The sequence below is a fragment of the Rhinopithecus roxellana genome, chromosome 2 (assembly GCF_007565055.1).
Source record: "Rhinopithecus roxellana isolate Shanxi Qingling chromosome 2, ASM756505v1, whole genome shotgun sequence".
NCBI lineage: Eukaryota > Metazoa > Chordata > Mammalia > Primates > Cercopithecidae > Rhinopithecus > Rhinopithecus roxellana.
This window is the reverse complement of record NC_044550.1, coordinates 135,153,800-135,174,741: the sequence shown is the minus strand read 5'-3', so window position 1 is coordinate 135,174,741 and position 20,942 is coordinate 135,153,800. Positions and strand designations below refer to the sequence as shown.

General features: G+C 42.7%; 1 long non-coding RNA gene and 2 other non-coding genes across 6 annotated transcripts in view; 2 read left to right on the top strand and 1 right to left on the bottom strand.

The window, feature by feature from the left end:
* Positions 1-23: 23 nt before the first annotated feature.
* Positions 24-19,259, top strand: LOC115895317. The gene is made up of 3 exons (XR_004055530.1): positions 24-137; positions 18,616-18,728; positions 18,993-19,259. It is a non-coding gene; the product is annotated as an uncharacterized LOC115895317 (long non-coding RNA).
* Positions 1,890-20,942, bottom strand: part of LOC104671728 — a 35,625-nt gene continuing 16,572 nt past the window's right edge. For 2 of the 4 annotated variants that reach the window (XR_004055525.1, XR_004055526.1), the window contains exons 2-5: positions 10,143-10,243; positions 3,850-3,975; positions 2,958-3,104; positions 1,890-2,102 (exon numbers count right to left, since the gene is read on the bottom strand). This is a non-coding gene — a transcript (uncharacterized LOC104671728). Of the gene's footprint in view, positions 2,103-2,957; positions 3,105-3,849; positions 3,976-10,142; positions 10,244-16,342; positions 16,424-20,942 lie in introns of those variants that run through there. The other 2 variants (XR_004055527.1, XR_004055528.1) reach the window with 2 other exon arrangements.
* Positions 5,936-6,070, top strand: LOC115896261. The gene has a single exon (XR_004056163.1). It is a non-coding gene; the product is annotated as a small nucleolar RNA SNORA48 (small nucleolar RNA).

The window sequence follows — 20,942 nt, the reverse complement described above, 5'->3', positions numbered from 1 at the left end:
CTCCCGCCAACCCCGCGGGTGGCCCTGCAGCACTCGGGAGGGCGCGTCTGACTCCTCTCCCGGGTCGTTTCGGCTGGAGTAGGCGGAGGAACGCACCGCGAGCACCGACGTCCCGCCCTTGTCTTTGCGTTCCTCAGGTGTTTTGTGGAAGCCCGGCCCGGGTGGCGGGCGCTGGGAATGGCGGCTGCGCCGAGGAGGCGTCGGGCGCTGGGAATGGCGGCTGCGCGGAGGAGGCGTCGGGCGCGACCGCAATGGGGGAGGGGCGGGGGAGCGCGGAGAGGGTGGGGGGATGCGGGCCAGGCCCACCACGAAGGCCGGGAGCTGGGCCTGAGGCCAGGGCGGCCAGGGTAGTGTGCGGGACAGGCCGGGGAGGACTCGGGGGAGTGGGTGTGGGGGCCCTGGGAGCGGGATGGGAGGGAGGGAGGGAGGGAGAAGTGGGTGTGAGAGTTGGGATGGGAGCTGGAGCGGGAGTGGGGATGTGGGAGTTGGGGTGGGTGTGGGGCCGTGAGGCGGTGGGGTTGGACCGTGGGGGGGTGGGATGAGGCCGTGGGGTTGGGGGGGTGGGGGGGTGGGGGGGTGGGGTTGGGGGGTGGGGTTCGGGCGGTGGGGGGGTGTGGGGGGGTGGGGTTGGGGGGGTGGGGTTGGGGGGGTGGGGTTCGGGCGGTGGGGGGGTGGGGTTGGGGCGGTGGGGTTGGGGCGGTGGGGTTGGGGCGGTGGGGGGGTGGGGTGGGGATGGGGGCTAGGTCGCACTCTGCGCTTTGGGGCTAGTGCCCAGGTGGCTGCGGGCGCAGCGACCTCACCACGGGAGGCCTGAGCCTGCTTTCTCTGAAACAGAAGGCGAAGCCTGGAAAGGACCTTTGCTGCTTCCAGCTTCCAGCATGGGGAAGTGAGTTTTTATAAAATTGTCCTCCGCGTGGTTCATTGAGTTTCCGCCCTCGGGGACGCTGCAGAGCCCGGATCGAGAGGCTCAGGCTGGTGTTTGTGCCAGGAGAGCACAGGGTGAGCGCTCTCGGTAGCTGCGGGCCAAGTGGCCCCTGTGCCCATACAGCTGTTTCCAGGCCTCGTATGAAAAACGTCTTAGTAATTTTATGTTGATCACATGCTAAAGTGATATTTTTGATATATTAGGTTAAATATATCACTAGCATTGATTTTACGCTTTCAAAAAATCCTTTGAAATGTGGAGACTAGGAAACTTAGAATTAAGTATGGGCTGGGTGCGGTGGCTCACACCTGTAATCCCAGCACTTTGGGAGGCCGAGGTGGGCGAATCACCTGAGGTCAGGAGTTCGAGACTAGCCTGGCCAACATGGTAAAACCCCCTCTCTACTAAAAATAGAAAAATTAGCAGGCATGGTGGCAGGCGCCTGTAATCCCAGCTACTCAGGAGGCTGAGGCAGGAGAATCCCTTGAACCCAGGAGGCGGAGGTTGCAGTGAGCCGAAGTCACACCACTGCACTGCAGCCTGGTCAACAGAGTGAGACTTTATCTCAACAACAACAACAAATAAGAATTATATATGTAGCCCACTTTTATTTCTGTTACACAGTGCTGATCTCTGCCAAGTTTAAAATAGCAAGACCAGCAACATGGCAAAACCACGTCTCTACAAAAATTAGGTGGGTGTGGTGGTGGGCGCCTGGGGTCCCAGCTACTCAGGGAGACTGAGGTGGGAGGATCACTTGGGCCCTGGAGGTCGAGGCTGCAGTGAGCCTGACGGCACCTGTGCAGCAGAGCGAGGCTCTGTCTCAAAAATAAGAACAGGATGAGGTGCCTGATCTGTCATATTCAGAAGCTGTATTATAAAAAGCATTCTATCAATATTATATTATGATAATGTTAATTTCAATCTGTGGTATCTTTGAAATCATAAAAGTAATACACATTTGTGCAGGTATTTTGATTTATTAACTCAAACATTATGCAAATTATTTGTCCTTATTGATAATATTTTAAACAAGCTTCTTAGCTATAAAGAAGTTTTTCAGGTATTTCATCTGGAAAATTCCGACTGAGATAAGGATTAGTATTTGTGCAAAAGCCCACCATAAAACATTGCTATTTGTATCTTCACTGGTCATCCGAAACTTTTCTTCACGGTCCTATGCGAAAAAGAAATAGACAGGTTTAGTGTCATAAAGTACTTAACTCATGATTTTGAGGGGAGGGTTGTTGTGGGCATTCAAGGTATTTAATATTACCCAATTAATATCTTACACCAATGTATCTGTGCAGTCTGCTTTTCTAAAACAGAATCTATTGCTTAGCCAAGTATAAGAGAGTAAAAATCAACCTTAGATGTTTTTGTATTTTGGTGTAAAATACCAGGAATTTGACCTATTTATATATTTTATTTGCTACCATCAGGCAAAGTGAACATTACCCAATAGTGGTAGATTTCATCGTTTGAGTCCAGCCTTTATGCCAGGCATTAGGCCAGGCACTTGCATGCCTTATTTGCTTATCACACCTGTCCTTATCTACCTGGTAAGGAAACTGAAGCTTAGAGATGACACAGATTACTGACGTGTAGATGAGATTTAAGCCCATATCCGACCAACATCCGCTTAGTGTAGTCACTCAAAAAGCACCTAATGTCATAAGAATAAAATTGTGATTTGGAAAGTGAGCATACACGAGTCTCTACAAATATATAGGATGCATTTGGAAGCATTTATTCATTCTGCAAGCTCACACCCTGTGCTGCTGGGGACTTTGTTAGGCACAGGGCATAAAAAGATGAATGAACTGAAATTCTCTTTCCTAGAGGAGCTCATGGTCCAGCAGACAAAGTGAAGAAAAATTGCTCTCTCCAGTCCCTGTGAGTCCACACAGTTCCACCTCAGAGAGAAAGAGTGAGGAACAGGCAGTTCATTCTTTCCTTGGTCCAGGAGCTTTGCGTTGAGAAATGAGTTGCTGGTAACAAGAGATAAAATAAGCTGAGTAGGCAGACTGACCCTTTGATAGTTTTGTTCTTTGACTATTTGCCCAATTTGTTCAATTAGATATTCAAGCTTGAAGGTAAGTTCATTAACTTTGTCCTTTGCTTGAGCAATGGCCGCATCAAGGTCGTGTTCTCCAACTCGAATATCTAAGTGGATCCTCTGTACAAACAGTAAAAAGGAAAAAATGGCATGTTTTTAAAAACAGCTCCACTCTTTTTCCTTACTTTCTCACTCTTGTATCCTCCCATTCCTCCGTCCTTCCTTTTTCTCTCTTCCCCCTTTTCAAAAGCAGGGCGCTACTTCACTCTTCAGCTCCCTTTTTTCCCTCACTGCCACTCTTCCTTGTTCTACTTGGTAGTCTTTCTTGTAATAATAATGCATTAAATGGTAAATTACTGACCTTACGTATATTTATACCTTCCTGAACATCAAATTAACTATTAGGTAAATGACTTTGGTCTGGAGAAAATTTGATTAACGTTCTGAGAGAAATTTTCTTTACATATGACTAAATTTCTTATGCTAAAGTACAAATCGTTTTCATCAGTTCTGAACACATTTAGAAAATAGCCAATCACCATCTACCGTGTAAGAGTTTTATTTATTAGAATTCCATTATTAATTCACCCTTCAGCCTTCACTTGTTTTCAAGCCTGAATAATCACAGTTCTTTTAACCTTCCCTCACGGCTCTTATTTTTCAACCCTTTAATCAACTTCATGGCTCTCCTTTGAACCCCTTCCAAGCTCTCCAGCTCCCTCTTTGGTTGCTGCGATGAGATCTGGGCATAGGACTTTAATAAGTTTCTAGCCAGTTTGAGTGTAATGGATCTGCATACCAGTGTCATGCTTGAATAGTGCTGACACTGTGTTCATCAACAAGGACATGGGAAGCATGTACTTACCAGCCTATTCCCTCCAAATGACACAAGCCTCGTAGAATTAGATTCTAAGCAAATGATATGTTCACCAGGTGAATATGAAGTAAAATAGAATGTCCCTTGCGGGCCATATAGCTTCGACAATATTACCTAGGATTAAGGATTTCCATAGATTGAGTTATTATTTCCTAGTTTCCATTCTTAAAAATAAATCTATATATTATCTAGTAAAAAATTGTGCCATTCCTAAACAAGAAATCAAATGGCTAATAAACATGAAAAATATTCAGCCTTGCTAGTAATTAAAAAATTCAAACTACAGTAAGATAGCCCTTGTTCATTGTCAGATTGACAAAGATTTAAAACTATCCAGGGATAGTATGGAGAAAACACTCTCCCACTACTGTTGTCCCACAGAATATCCAAGAACTGTGGAACAACTACAAAAGGTGTAACTTGACATATAATGGGAGTACCGGATGGAGGAGAAACAGAGAAAAGAAAAGAAATATTTGAAGCAATAATGACTGAGAATTTTTCCCCCAAATTAATATACCAAGCCATAGATTCAGGAAGCTCAGAGTATACCAAACAGGATTAATCCCCTCACCCCCTCATGAAATCCCCTCAACCCCAAAATGAAACCAAAAAGCTACACCTAGGAATATCATTAAAACTGCAGAGAAGCAAACACGAATAAGAAAATCTTGAGCAGCCAGAGAGGGGAAGAACCTTACTTACAGAGCAGCAAATGTAAAAATTGCATCTGACCTCTCCTCAGAAGCTATGCAAACAAGAAGAGAGTAGAGTGAAATATTTAATGTATTGGGGATAAAAAATGACCAACCTAGACTTTGGTGTCCTGCAAAATCATCCTGCAAGACATAAGAGGGAGTAAAGCGTTTCTCAAACAAATAAAAACTGAAGGATTTTTTGCTGGTAGATCTGCCTTGTAAGAAATGTTAAAAGAATTCTTTAGAAAGAAGGAAAATTATATAGGTCAGAAACTCAAATCTGCATAAAGGATGAACATTAGAAAAGTGGAGGTAAAATTAAAACTTTCTATTTTCTTATTCTTTTTTTTTTTTTTTTTTTGACGGAGTCTCGCTCTGTTGCCCAGCCTGGAGTGCAGTGGGGCAATCTTGGCTCACTGCAAGCTCCGCCTCCCAGATTCACGCCATTCTCCTGCCTCAGCCTCCGGAGTAGCTGGGACTACAGGCGCTCACCACCACGCCCGGCTAATTTTTTAGTAGAGACAGGGTTTCACCATGTTGGCCTGGATGGTCTCGATCTCTTGACCTCGTGATCCACCTGTCTCGGCCTCCCAAAGTGCTGGGATTACAGGCGTGAGCCACTGCGCTCAGCCTCTATTTTCTTGTTCTTAACTGACCTAAGAAATACCACTTTATTCAAGATAATGGCAACAATGTATTGAATGATCATAGTTTACATGTAAGTGAAATTAATGATAGCCATGATAAAATTAGGGACAACAAGGAAGAATTAGGAATACTTTGTTAATAAAAGGCACTTGAGGCTAGGCATGGTGGCTCATGCCTGTAATCCCAGCACTTTGAGAGGCTGAGGCAGGCGGATCACCTGAGGTCAGAAGTTCAAGACCAGCCTGGCCAACATGGTGAAACCCTGTCTCTACTAAAAAATACAAAAAGAAAAATTAGCCAGGTGTGGTGGCGGGTGCCTGTAATTCCAGCTACTCAGAAGGCTGAGGCAGGGAGAATTGCTTGAACCTGGGAGGAGGAAGTTACAGTGAGCTGAGTTCACACCAGGCTGGGTGACAGAGTGAGACTTCATCTCAAAAAAAAAAAAAAAAAAAAAAAGGCATTACCTGTGAAGTGGTAGTGTATAGTGTTATTTGAAATTAGACTTGGACTAGTTGTGAATGTGAATGTATATGGCAAACTCTAGGGCAACTTCATATGCTAACAGAGAGAATGGAATCACAGAAAATGCTCAATTAAAACCCCAAAAGGCTTGAAAAAGAGGAGAAGAAAAAAATAGAACAAAGAATGAGGGCAACAAATAGAAAATGGTAACAAATATGGCAGATAATCCAGCTATATAAATCATCACCTTAAATGTTAATGATCTGTGTCTTTGACCTCAGTAGAGTGGCACCTGGTTGGTGGTGCCCATCTTATATCAGCCAGGGACAAAGCAACCCCTTGTTCATCCCAGCTTGGCCTTTGATCTGTACCCATACCTGGTTCATGCCTTGGACACATGGAAAAAAAATATCAATGGTCTAAATACACCAGTTAAAAAAGAGTGGATCAAAAAATGAGACCCAACTATATGTTGTCTATAAGAAAATCATTTGAAATGTAAAGACACATAGATTAAAAATGAAGGGCTAGAGAAAGATAACACCATGCTAACCTTAATCAAAAGAAGGCTGGAGTAGCTGTATTAATTTCAGGCAGAGTAGACTTCAAAAGCAATGAAAATTATCAGGGATAATTATATAATGGAGCAGTACATAATGATACAGGGGTTAATTCTCTAAGAAGACAACAATCCTCAACATGTATGCACCTGACAATAGAGCATGAAAATATGTGAAGTAAAGCCTGATAGAACTGCAAGGAAAAAATAGATGAACACTTTATTATAGTTGGAGTTTTCAACCCCTTCTGTCAAAAATGGACAGATCCTGCAGGCCAAAATCAGTAAGGACATCATTGAACTCAGTAGCACCATCAGTTGGCTGGACATAATTGACACCTATGATTACTTTATCTAATGATAGCAGAGGACACATTTTTCTCAAGTTCATATGGAACATTCACCAAGGTAGACCACATTCTGGGCCATATATCACACCTTAACGAATTTAAAATAATAGAAATCATACAATATATGTTCTCAGGCCACAGTGGAATTAAACTGGAAATCAGTAACAGAGAGATAGCTGGAAAATCGCAAAATACTTGGAGATTAAACAACACACTTCTAATTAACATGGATCAAAGAAGAAAAGACAAAAACTACAACGTATCAAAATTTGTGGGATGCGACAAGAGCAGTGACTACAGGGAAATTGAAAGCATTGAATCCATATATAGTTGGCTCTCTGTAATACCAGTTTTCACTCCTGGATTGAACCAGCCATGTATTGAAAATACTTGAAATATGTATATATAACAAAAATAATATAAGTGAAAAACTACAGTGTAACAACTCTGCAGCATTTACATTGTATTAGATATAAGTAATCTAGATGTGATTTAAATTAATGCAAGGATGTGCACTAGTTACCTGCAAACTACACCATTTCATATAAGGGACTTGAGCATCTTCAGAGTTTTATAGCTTTGGAGAATCCTGGAACCAATACCCCGCAAATACCAAGGGATGACTGTATTCAAAAGCAAGATCTAAAATTAATAATCTAAGCTGCTACCTAAGGAAAGTAGAAAAAGAAGAGAAAATTAAGTGCAAAGTGAGCAGCAGAAGAAAAATAAAAACAGCAGAAATCAATTAAAAACAAGAAATAGAAAAAAATCAACAAAACCAAAAGCTGATTCTTAGAAAAGGTTAAAAGCTTCTAGCCAAGCTAAGAAAAAAATGAAGATGACACAAATTACAAATATCAGAAACAAAATAAGGGGCATCATTACAAATCCCATGGACATGAAAAGAATAATAAAGAAATACTGTGAACAACGCCATGCCCACAAATTTGATAACCTAGGTGAAACTGACCAATTCCTTGAAATACACAATCTAATAAAATACAAGAAGTAGACAATCTGAATAGGCCTATATCTAGTAAGAGGTTGAATCAATAGAAACTTCCCAAAGCAGAAAGCACCAGGCCCAGATGGGTTCATTGGTGAATTCCACCAAACATTTAAGGAAGAAATTGTGCCAATTCTCTACAATCTCTTCCAGAAGATAGACACAGAAGGAATACTTCCTAATTCATTTTATGAGGCCAGCATTACCCTAATACCAAAACCAGACAAAGACATTATAAGAAAACTACATATCATTATATCTCATGAATATAGATGCAAAAACCCTTAACAAAATATTAGCAAATGAAAATCCAGCAATATATAAAAAGAATTATATACCACAACCAAGTGGGTCTTATTACAGATATGCAAGGCTGGTTTAACATTAGGAAATCAATTAGTGTAATTCATCACATCAGTAGGTGAAAGAAGAAAAATCATACCATCATATCAATAGATGCAGAAAAAGCATTTAACAACAGCCAACACCCATTTATGATAAAAATGCATCAAACTAGGAACACAGGGGAACTTAATTTGATGAAGAACATCTACAAAAAAAACCTATAGCTATTAGTACTTATTGGTCAGAAACTAGAAGCCTTTTGTTGGTGGACTGGAAGTCCTGGCTAATGCAGTAGAAGGAAATAAGGAGTTTGGGAAGGATGAAATAAACTTTGTTCACAGGTGACATGACTGTTTATGTGTAAAACCGAAAAGAATTGACAAACTGCCAGAACTAGTAAGTGATTATTGTAAAGTTGCAGGGTACAAGATGAATATAAGAAAGTGAATCAGTTTCCTGTATACTAACAATGAACAAGTGGAATGTGAAATAAAAAGCACAGTATCATTTACATCAGCACCCTCCCTCAAATTACTTATTTATAAATCTAACAATATGTGCAAGACCTATATGAAGAAAACAAAACTGGAGAAAGAAATGGAGAGAAGTCCATATTCATAGATAAGAAGACTTCTTATTGTCAAAATCTCAGTTCTTCCCAACTTGATCTATAAATTCAACAGAATCCCAGTAAAATCCTAAAACTATTTTGTGAATATTGACAAGCTGATTCTAATATTTATATGGAGAAACAAAAGACCCATAATAGCCAACACAATATTGAGGGAGAAGAATAAAAGAGGACTAAGACTACCCAACTTTAAGATTTACTATGAAGCTGCAGTAGTCAAGACAGTGTGGTATTGGTGAAAGAATAGACAAACAGATCAATGGAACAGAATAGAGAGTTCAGATGTTGTTTCAGGCAATTTCAATTTTCAAAGAATGAGTCTTCTATGTCTTTTAAAAAAACAGTGAATGGGTTTTAATGTGATAGTTTTTGGCTCAACTAAAATTTGTCTCTGGGTTTAATGTGCTTTGGAGACATTTTCAGATTGGTCATTAAGGATTATTGGGAAAGTACAAAAGATAATTGGGGTTTGATACAACGGAACAGGAAGTGGGCTAGAAGCATAGATGTGGGTGTGTAGAGAAGAGAGGGTAGCTGTCTTGACAAGTGCTGGAGCTAGGAAAACAGTCCCAGGGGAATTATTGTCAGTGAGGTGCCAGATGTGCCAAGAGAAAACTATTGAACAGGTAAAAATCAAGTGTCCAAAAATCCAACTGGATTGGAGTTTTCAGCACAGCTGTCTGTCTCCACATAAGTGGGGGTGTCATAGTGTCTTCCTGAGCTTGGGTCAACCAGTTATCCAGTTTTATGAGAGTGGGAGTCCTGTCCTGCCTACTTCAAGCACCCTTTTCTTGCCAGCCTGTTCTGTTCTCCAAGTCTTTGGTCCACAACCATTCTGCTACCCCATGAGCACAGCTCCAGAACAACTAGGTTTGAGTTAGTGGAATGAGGAATTCATTGTCTTGAGCTTACATAGTGGGAGATGGATATCTCTGTTATATCCATTGTATATATGAGAAAACAGCATCAAAGCAGTCAAATAACCCTTCCAAGATTTTAGCTTATATGTGACAATCTATGCTTGAGTTTGATTCTGACTCCAAAATCCATATTCTTTCCACATTACCTGGTGACTTTTGTACTCCTTTGCTAACTCCTAGTAAGAGGTATATAAGACCAGATAGTCGCTGAGGCTGCTGCATTGCTAGAGAACGCCCATGCCAAAATGGGAGGAGGGAGGAGTTGGCTTATCTGAGCCTTGTGCTTGGGTGGGGCTGCAGCACCAGCAAAGCAGATGGGGCCTGGGTGGTGCAAAACCACAGGGGTGCTTTGGCCCTAAGGTCCCTTTTGCCTAGCAAGATCAGCAGACTTCAAGATGGCAAATCTGGGGCTCCTCATTTTATTTTTTAAAAGCTTTTTATGTTACGAAGCCTGTCTCTGCTTCTCAACTAAACTATAGGCTCATTGAGGGCAGGCACTTGCTATGTTTTTATGTCATGCTATCATTCAGTGCTATATGCATTAAAAATTGTTAATGCCGGTGTGTAAGTGCTTCTGTAGAGATTTTAAAACTGGGCTACATGATACCTGAATTTCTGGCAAATGAAAAATTTTAGTAACAAAGTATAAAAGAATGTTTTACCTCACCATTGTAAGTTGTAATAGTCACAAACATTCCCAAACCAGGAGCAGATTCAAGGAACATATGTCTGCCTGTGTCCCATTGCTGTATCTTGAAAGTCCCTGTTTCAAAAATATAAGACATTACAAAATGTAAGAAACAGTAATAATGTTTATTAGATGTTACTGCTAAATTAAATGAATTTATCTTTCTCAGTTTACCTAAATCATAAAACACTCTTAGTCTGCAGAGCTATAACTTGGTGATTAGGTATCTAACAGAGTAGAGGACTCTGGAATATAGAGGAAGACTTGAGTTCTTCATTTCTCACGCTTGTTGACTAGGTAACTTGACAAATTATTTCACCACTCTAAGCCTCCATTTTCTATTCAGAAAAATAGGGATAATATATATCCCTCTCAAATCTCAGTTGTGAGAACTGCCGAAAATAAGCGTATGAAAGGTTTCCACCTAGAATGTAAACTCCATGTGAGCTGCCATTAAGAGATGGAACTCTTGGACCTTTTCCAATACTTCCCCGGTAGTTCTCCCTGCTTTAACTTCTTCCTCCCATAACTTGGTCCCATACACTTCCAGCAGAATTCCTTGCTAAAACATCAGTGTAGTCATGTCAAATCTTTCATTTCATTGTCTTCAGAGGTTTCTGCTGAAGATTGGATCTGAAGGAGTCTCTGACTTTCTCCCATTAGTATGTGGTAGCTATCATATAGCTTAAATTCCCACATGTGCCCTTGAAAGGTACAATGGGAATGAAAACCCAGCTAACATTTGTTGGAACCATATTTTGTGCCAGGCACTGTGCTAAGCACTTAACTTGCATCACTCATGTATAGATTTATATAAGTATAATATATGCTTATGAAGTACAAATATTATAAAATTTTATAAAGGTGAGGGAAAAGGCACTACACTGGGTTTGAATCCTGACTACTGCTTGCTAGCTATGTGGACAAATTAATTTTTCTATACTTTAGTTTCATTATATCTAAAATCATTATAAAAGTAGTATTTACCAGCCGAGCGTGGTGGCTCATGCCTGTAATCCCAGCACTTGGGGAGGCTGAGGCAGGCAGGTCACTTGAGGCCAGGAGTTCGAGACCAGCTTGGCCAGCGTGGTGAAACCCCATCTCTACTAAAAGTACAAAAACTAGCCGGTTGTGGTGGTGCATGCCTGTAATCTCAGCTACTCAGGAGGATGAGGCAGGAGAATTGCTTGAACCTGGGAGGCAGAGGCTGCAGTGAGCTAAGATTGTGCCACTGCATTCCAGCCTGGGCGACAGAGCAAGACTCTGTCTCAAAAAAAAAAAAAAAAAAAAAAAAAAAAAGTAGTAGTATTTACCTATGTTGGGTTATTGTCATGAAGATTCAGATGTTTGTAAATTGGTCCATTAGAATGGTGCTTGACACAGCACTGAATAAATGTATTTTATATATATATATATATATATACACACACACACACACATATATAAATTATACATATATACAATTGTGCCTCAGTATCCCTGAGGGATTGGTTCCAGAATGTCCTCAGGACACCAAAATCCACAGATATGCAAGTTCCTTATACAAAATGGCATCATATTTGCATATAACCTACGCACATCCTCTCATATACTTTAATCGCTTGATTACTTATAATGCCTAGTATGTAAATGCTGTGTAAATAGTTGTTATACTGTGTTGGGTTTTTATTTGCATTTTTATTGTTATGTTGTTATTTCTTGTTATTTTTTCTCAAATATTTTCCATCTGCTTTTGGCTGAATTTGCCAATGCAGAATTTGTGGATATGGAGGGCCCACTGTATACACTCACACACTTTTTAGTAACCAAAGTGATTTTTCCCTTACCACCACATTATGCTGTCTCCATCTGGAGAAAGGAAATTCCGTGCAGAGACATATGCAAAAGTCCTGAGGGCGGGAGGATGCTTGGAATTTTCAAGGAGCAGCAGAATAGCTGGAGTGAGGTTAGCAGGGAAAGAATGGTAGGAAGTGGGGCTTGAAAAGGTAGCAGGGGCCAGATCATAGAGAGTCGCTATGTCCATTGTAAGGATTTGGAGAAGCAGTTGGGCAGAGGAGTGACATGATGTGACTTTCCTTTTTAAGTTTCTTATGTTGCTGTTATGTAGAGAAAAGGATGAAGAAGGGTCAAGGGTGGAAGCAGTGACACTATTGTAATCTAAGTAGCTTAGACTATGTGATCATAGTAGAGGTTGTAAGAAGTATTAGTTTCTGTATTATTGTCCCCATCTTACAGGTTGGAAACTGGTTCTCAGATAAAGTCACATAACCAAGAAGTTACAGAGGCAGAATTAGAACTAAGGCAGTCTGATTCCAAAGCCTGAAGCTGCTAGCTCCATTATCACAGTGCCTCCCTGAAAGGCAAGAGAGAGACAGTTCCCTGACAGGGGCTTGAGAAGGGAATGTGAGGCTGGAGATTGGCCACAGAGGGCATCCCATGGAGTATGTACTCTCTGGGAGACAAGTAGAGGGAACACTTCCAGGAATAAAAAAGCTGCAGCTAACTTTCAAGCTCTGCCTGCACTTTAGAGTGACCTCAGTCTTAAGGCATCTCTCAAATAGTTCTGGCCCATCTCCCCTGCTCCCCGCATCCCAAAGTTTGTTAACTATATGTGTAATGTGTATTTAGTACTTTTTAGTGTGATCCATTTTAAGAAGGTTTTAAAAAAGGTATCATTGATGGTTCTGGACAAAATGGGATAGGTCCTGCTCCACCCTATTTCTCCTGCTGATTACAACGAAAAATCCTGGGCCAAATGTATAAAGCAACTACCAGAAGACTCTGAAAGGTGGAGGAAAGAAGATAGAGTGGCCAAAGGACCTCAGGACTCATAGCACAACTCAGCAGTGGGTTATCTGTTTGTTTTCTTCCTCCTGTATATCCTGGTCTCGGTGCTGTGGCAGTCTACCACCTACAATTACAGACCAAAATTTTAAAAAGAACCTAATGTCTCTAGCCAAAAGATCTGGAATAGGATGCCCTGCAAGATGAAGCTGCTTTGAGTATACCTCCCTGTATTATGCTGTTCTTGCATTACTATAAATAAATATCTGAGACTGGGTAATTTACAGAGAAAAAAGGTTTATTTGGCTCATGGTTCTGCAGGCTTTACAAGAAGCATGGTGCTGGCATCTGCTTGGCTTCTAGGGAAGCCTCAGGAAGCTGACAAGCATGGTGGAAGGTGAAGGAGGAGCAGACACGTTACATGACAAAAGGAGGAGCATCAAGACCAATGAAAGTATCAATAAAAAAATAAAAGAAAAAGAGCAAGCACGAGAGAGAGTGGGGGGAGGTGCCACATACTTTTTTAATTAAGTCATCGGATCTTTTGTGAACTCAGAGTGAGAGCTCACTTATCACCAAGGAGATGGCCCAAACCATTCATGAGGAATCCACCATCATGATCCAAAGACCTTTCACTAGGCTCCATCTCCAGCACTGGGGATTAAAATTCAGCATGAGATTTGGATGGGGACAAATATTCAAACTATATTACTCCCCTCCTCCAGATGAACACCTTAAAGAAATTGCACCCCTCCCACTGGATGCTTCAGCATGGAGACTCTGGAGGGGAGCCCTGTCAACATGCCCAGCCAGCACTAAGTGAAGGACAATAAAGAGTCAGTGTCTCTACACTAGAGAATTGGGGAGGATTTCAGAGAAGAGAGAACTGGAGAGAAAGATCTTTAATTCTGTGTATGAAGTCCTGAGCACACCTCTGAGCAGCTCATGCTTGAAACTGACCAGAATCAATAAAGCAAAAACTGAGAATTCAACTATGGTGTGGAATACTGCCTAAGTTTCAGATTAGTTTCTAGGTAGCACACAAACGGCAGATGGAATACTACTCGGCCATAAAAGGAATGAATTAATGGCATTTGCAGCAACCTGGATGAGATTGAAGACTTAGAATAAGATTCTGAGTGAAGTAACTCAAGAATGGAAAACCAAACACTATGTTCTTACTCATAAGTGGAAGCCAAGCTATGAGGATGCAAAGGCATAAGAATGACACAATGGACTTTGGGAACTCGGGGAAAGGGTGGGAAGGGGGTGAGGAATAAAAGACCACAAATTGAGTACAGGTGTATACTGCTCAGGTGATGGGTGCACCAAAATCTCACAAATCACCACTAAAGAACCTACTCATGTAACCAAACATCACCTGTTCCCCAATAACCTATGGAAAAAATTTTTTAAAGAAATTATAACAATGCCTGGTATGCTTTTCAGGGTATGCAGAGGTGATATTTAAGACAACTATGTTACAAAGAATGGGAGAGCAAAGAGACTTAAATGGTGTTAAGGTTTCTGTATTTTTCTTGAAATGGTAAAATATTGATATTACTAGACTGATAAATATGTGTACGATAATCTCAAGAGTAACCACGAATAAAAGTTACAGAAAAAGATAAAGTGAACAACACTATAGGTAAAGCAAAATGGAGTAGTACAAAATGTTCAAGTAGCCCACAGGAAGGCAGGACATGGAAAACGGGAATAAAAAACAGGTAGATAATAAAGATAAATATAGACCTAAATCTTGACATCTGTAATTACATTACATGTAAGTGGTCTAAACAGATTAGACAAAGATTATCAAAATAGATTTTTAAATGACCCAATTATAATGCAGTATACAAGAAAATCACTTTGAATATAGTGCTATAGGCAGGTTAAAAGTAAAAATGTGAAAAAAGATGTACCACTTTGACATGGTTTTTAAAACTCTTGAGTCTCTATATAAATATCAGCCAAAGTAGGCTTCAGAGGGCTGGGTGTGGTGGCTCATACCTATAATCTCAGTGCTTTGCGAGGCTGAGGCAGGAGCATTACTTGAGGCTAGGGGTTTAAGACCAGCCTGGGCAACATAGCAAAACCCTGTCTCTACAAAAAAAAATTAAAAGTTGGCCAGGTGTGGTGGCATGCACCAGTAGTTCTAGCTACTCAGGAGGCTGAAGTGGGACGAGCCCTTGAGCCTAGGAGTTCAAGGTTAACAGTAAGCTATTATTGAACCACTGTACTCCAGGCTGGGCAACAGAGTGAGGCTCTACCTTAAAAAAAGAAAAAAAAAAAAAAAAGGACACTTCAGAGCAAAGGCAATTACTAGGAATAAGGAGAGACATTACACAAATAAGAAAGGCATCAGGCCGGGCGCAGTGGCTCAAGCCTGTAATCCCAGCACTTTGGGAGGCTGAGACGGGCGGATCACAAGGTCGAGATCGAGACCATCCTGGCTAACCTGGTGAAACCCCGTCTCTACTAAAAAATACAAAAAACTAGCCGGGTGAGGTGGCAGGCGCCTGTAGTCCCAGCTACTCGGGAGGCTGAGGCAGGAGAATGGCGTAAACCCGGGAGGCGGAGCTTGCAGTGAGCTGAGATCTGGCCACTGCACTGCCAGCCTGGGCGACAGAGTGAGACTCCGTCTCAAAAAAACAAACAAAAAAAAGGCATCAATTCACCAAGACATAACCACCCTAAATGCACCAAACAAGAGAGCTTCAGAACATGTGGAGTAAAACTGACAACTGAAAGGAGAAGTAGACACGTCCCTGTTTATAGTTGGTACTTCTGTACTCCTCTCTTGGTGCTTGATAGAACTAGACAGAAAATCAGCAAGGATGCAGAAGAACTGATCAGCATCATCGACCAACAGGACCTACTTGCCATTTATAGAACATTCTCCTGCACAGTAGAATACACATTTCTTTTAAAGTGCATTTGAAGCATTAAACAACACAGGCAACAAAGCCCTAAAGGTGATTAGGCACCTTTGCTGAAGCAGCTGAATGTTCCTGGAGAAAAGCACACAGCCAGGCTTTTCAAGTCACTTTCCAAATGTATTGCCACCTAAAAATCAACGGTTATGTGTGCTCACTATTCTCTAAAACAAGTGGTTCATGTGTGTCTTTTCTCCTTAGCCTCTTCCAGTACCTTCCTGCCCCCACTCCCACTTCTCAGATGGTTACCCTGCGTCTTATGGAAATGGTAAGAGTCTCCACCTGCTGTTGCTTGATTGGCTCCCCCGGAGCACGTGTTGCTATTTAATTGCCATTTTACCAGTATTTGGGGTGGAGTCTTCAAGAAGTGATTGAGTCATGAAGCCTCCACTCTCATGAAGGGATTAAAGCCATTGTGGGAGTAGGGTTCTCATAAAAGATACGTTTGACCTACTTCTCTCTGTCTCATGCACTGACTTGACTTTCCACCATGGGCTGACCCTTGTCAGATGCTGGTGTCATGCTCTTGGACTCTCCAGCCTCCAGAACTGTCAACCAAATAAACTTTATAAATTGCCACATCTGTGGTATTCTGTCAGAGCAGCAGAAAACAGAATAAGACACCATCTTTTCACCACCAAATGTCCTAACCCCACCACATTTACCCTTTCTGGCTCCCTCTTGTTGGGATGGGTGGGGGTTCCCTATTCTGTCAGTGGCCACCCCCTCTTATTTTCTGGGACTTTGCTCTTGTTGCTGCCCCCACTTGCCCATATGGAGCTAATCTTGTCAGCATACCCACATGGTCTGGTGCCCCCCTTGTCTGTATTCCGTAAGGTACTAGAGGGCAGATGTATTTTATTCCTGTTTCTTTGGCTGTCTAGAGCCTGACAGTAAGCCTAGGGTGCTGTTTGGCTCACCTTAGTAGGGGCTCAATACATCTTTGTGGAATAAATGGAAGTGTGTCCTACAGTACATGCTCAGCAAATGATTTTGAATGAGTGCCAGTTGCCCCCTCCCCCCATTAAAATGCCAAGTATTCCTGGCATACTGCTTTGAGTTACCATAATGGAGGAGGAGAATTTCTGCTTGATTTTGCCAAGATCCTCCAGCCCTAAGCACACGCCCCCTCAGGTGTCATGCCCCATGGCTGCCACCAGATGGCAGAAGAGAAGCATTGCTCCTGGGCAGAGTAAGCCTGGGGGAGCACTCAGTGCAGTGTAGATGAGATAATCGTGTGACAGGATGTGTCTACAGATGAGATACTGTGTCATGTTTATTACTGCATGGCGAGAGAGCCTGCAGGGTTCACTGCTAGGAACTGGGATGGAGCTTACTAACTGTGCCGTCTTGGACAAGACACTGAGCTGCTCAGTGTTTCCCCACCAGTAAAGCAAGGATAATCATGGCATCTCTCTTAGGGTATGGAGAATATGTGGGTTAATATTTTTGTGCTATTTAACACAGATTAGCACCTTGCAAATGAGGTTCCATGTAAGTACTTGATACATAATTCTTTACATTATTATTAGGCTTTTAACTCACAGTTTTTCTAGCAACACTCCCATTTAACCCCACAACCCTGTAAAGTAGGCCTAACAATACCCAGTTTTGCAGAGGAGGGGCCTGAGGGCTGAAGAGGCTGAGATGACTTATCTAAAATCCAGATAATAAGTGGCAGCTCCAAGATTAAAATTTAGCAGGGCGGAGTCCCACATTCCGGGCATTGTCCACCAAAAACACCACCACCAGTCCCTATAGACTTGGATGTGGGGTGTGCGTGTGTGCTGTAAACCAACTCCACGTGTGGTTCTTGCAGAGCCTCCAGGTAGAGGCCTTACTCCTCTTCAGTAAACACTGGGCGCCTACTGGGTGCCAGGAGCATCTGGATCCTGTGGGAGGGGAGCTGCCCCAGGGACACAGATGCTGTCCACCAGGCTGCACCTCTCCTGGCCTCCCTGGTACCCTGTGCCCGTGCTTGATAAGGCAGCCAGCCTTTCCCTGTGATCCCTGGCATGGCTGCCCCGTTGGCTCCAGATGATGAGTCCTTGAGGCTGGCACTGTGGGTCATTTGGGTTGGTATTAGAAAAATAAAACATTCATTGTAGGGAGTTTAGAAAGTAAAATCTTTAGAAGTTTTGGTATTTCATATTATCCTTTTAGCCTTTTTCCTGTAAGTACATTTTTATATTCCATAAAAAATGAGATTATACAGCACATACTATATGTAGCTTGATTTTTCCACCTAATGTTTTGTGACTGTCTTTCTGTTTTAAATACTCTTCTGTAAGCTAAATTCAGGTATATTCAGAGAGCTGAAGAGAGACCCAACATTATCTTCCCAGTGCTGAGTATGGAGCTTGGCAGACACTGAGGGTCATTCTGTGTTTGAGGAAAGGATGAGGCAATGGGAGGTCCTGCGCATGGCGGTTAAAGGCAGAATTATCTGGTTGGCCCTGGGTCTGGCTCTACCACTCCCAAGCGGTGTGATCTTGGGTGACTTTACAAAACCTCTCAGAAGTAAGACAAGGATAGTAGCAGGCCCTATGTCAGGGTGGTCATGGAGATTAATCAGTGCATTCCCTGAGAACACTGCCTGCCCATGGTCATGCCTCAAAATGTGCTAACTACAATTAATTCATGTCTAACTAAGGCAGAATGGGGTATAAGTGACAGAAGAGGGATGATGTTTCCTTAATTTCTTCAGTGCCTCCTTATTGCTCTTAGAATGAAATCCAGATTCACTTAAAGTGCTCTTCAGGCTTCGAGGACCTGGCCCTTTTCTCTCATTGATCATACTGCCTGCTTCTATTCTGAGGGTAACAGGAACCTCAAGGAGGGTAAGTGACAGACTGAGACTCCAGGAGTGAGGGGAGACTTCCAGGCTGGGGGACAGGATCTGTTAATTCCCACTGTCAAGTGGTAGGAAAGATCGTCCAGTGGGTCCTGAAGTTGACTGCATGTTGGTGTCATCTGGGGACCTTTACATGCTGCTGATGCTCAGCTTCTGCCCCGTGTGTTCTGATTTAGTTGATGAGGTGGAGACCTGGGCATAGAAAGCAGTTGCTTTCGAGAGTAGCTATGAACATGGTGATCTCTTCTAGAATGTCCCCATTTCCCAGGAGGATCTTCTGTTTCCCTATAATGTTTCAAAGAGTCTTAGTAGAAGAAGCATGTTTTTGACAAAAAGATCATCAAGGTACAGCTCAGCACATTCTCACAGACGGAATCACCCTGGTCCAGACATCATCAGCATCCTGGAAGTTGCCATGCCACCTATCACCACCCCCACGAAGGGAGCCACTATGCTGACTTCTAAAGATAGATTATTTTTGTCTGTTTCTGTGCTTTACATAAAAATATATGCTCTGTCTGGCTTCTTTTAATCAACACTTTGTGAGTGCCGTCTGTGTTGCTGTATGCCCATGTAGATCACTGTCACTGCTGTTTAAGATTGTATTTTTGAACACACAACTATTCTTATACATTTGCCTATTGATGGGCATGTGGGCAGTGTCCAGTTTTTGGCTATTTCACATCGTGCTGCTGTAAAGATTCTTATGCATGTCTTGTGGTGAACCAATGCATGCATTTGTGTTGTACATTTCCTGTGTTTACCTGGTCATGGGATGTGCCCATGTTCAACTTCAGTAGATACAAAAATGGTGGTGCCTGTTCACGACCCACTGTGTGTGGGAGTTCCACATCTGATTGTATGCTTGTTATTTTCTGTCTTGTTCATTTTGGCATTTGGTGAGTATGTAGTAACACCCAAGTGGGCTTTGCTTTACGTTTTTCCTGACAACAAACTCAAGCACCTTCTCATCCACTTCCTGGCCATTCAAATCTTGTCTCCTCTCGTGTGAAGCATCTTAATCTCCTACCCATTTTTCTATCCTGTGAATACAGGGTAGCCGTCTGTGACTGGTTTGTTGTTTTCAGTGTAGACATTGTGTACATTTACCTTACATTTATTCTTAGATGTGTGTCATTTTTCATCACCAAAGAGAAACAATTGAAAGGGCCGACACTTTCCCCAAGTCAACATCTTTAGACACCATGAGTATTTGCAGAGGGCCTGTGGCAAGGCCAGGTATCAGCAACACTCCTGAAGTGAGAGCACTTTTCCTTGGCCACAGAGAAGACAGCTGCCATGACTCGGGCCCACAGGGCTGTAGTGGGCACTGCTGATGCCCCCCTGGCCTTTAAGGTCCCTTCCTGCTCTCTTAGCCACCCCTGGCTTTGGCGTGCTTAACTGCAGCTTGTGACCTTAGATGAGGCCTTGCGTGCTGGAGCCATACCCTGTACAGAGGACAGGGAGAGCCTGAGCTGAGGTCTGTGCCTCCCCAGACTGAGCCAGTGCCAACAAATGGGATGCAAGTACAAATGCCCAGCTCCTTTGCCTGGAGGTGGAACAAGCTGTGGTATATCTTGTCCAGATTTTATTTTATTATTATTATTATTATTATTATTATTTTTGAGATGGAGTCTTGCTCTGTCGCCCAGGCTGGAGTGCAGTGGCGCCATCTCGGCTCACTGCAAGCTCCGCCTCCTGGGTTCACGCCGTTCTCCTGCCTCAGCCTCCCGAGTAGCTGGGATTACAGGCGCCCGCCACCACACCTGGCTAATTTTTTGTATTTTTAGTAGAGACGGGGTTTCACCATGTTAGCCAGGATGGTCTCCATCTCCTGACCTTGTGATCCACCTGCCTCGGCCTCCCAAAGTGCTGGGATTACAGGCATGAGCCACTGCACCTGGCCTATTTTATTATTATTTTTTGAGACAGAGTATCACTCTGTCACCCAGGCTGGAGCTGCAGGTGGGACATCTCGGCTCACCTGCAAGCTCCGCCCTCCCTAGGTTCAACGCCATTTCTCCTGCCTCAGCCTCCTGAGTAAGCTGGGGACTACAGGCGCCCGCCACCACACCCAGCTAACTTTGTATGTTTAGAGACAGAGTTTCACCATGTTAACCAGGATGGTCTCGATTTCCTGACCTTGTGATTTGCGCGCCTCGGCCACCCAAAGTGCCAGGATTACAGGCGTGAGCCACTG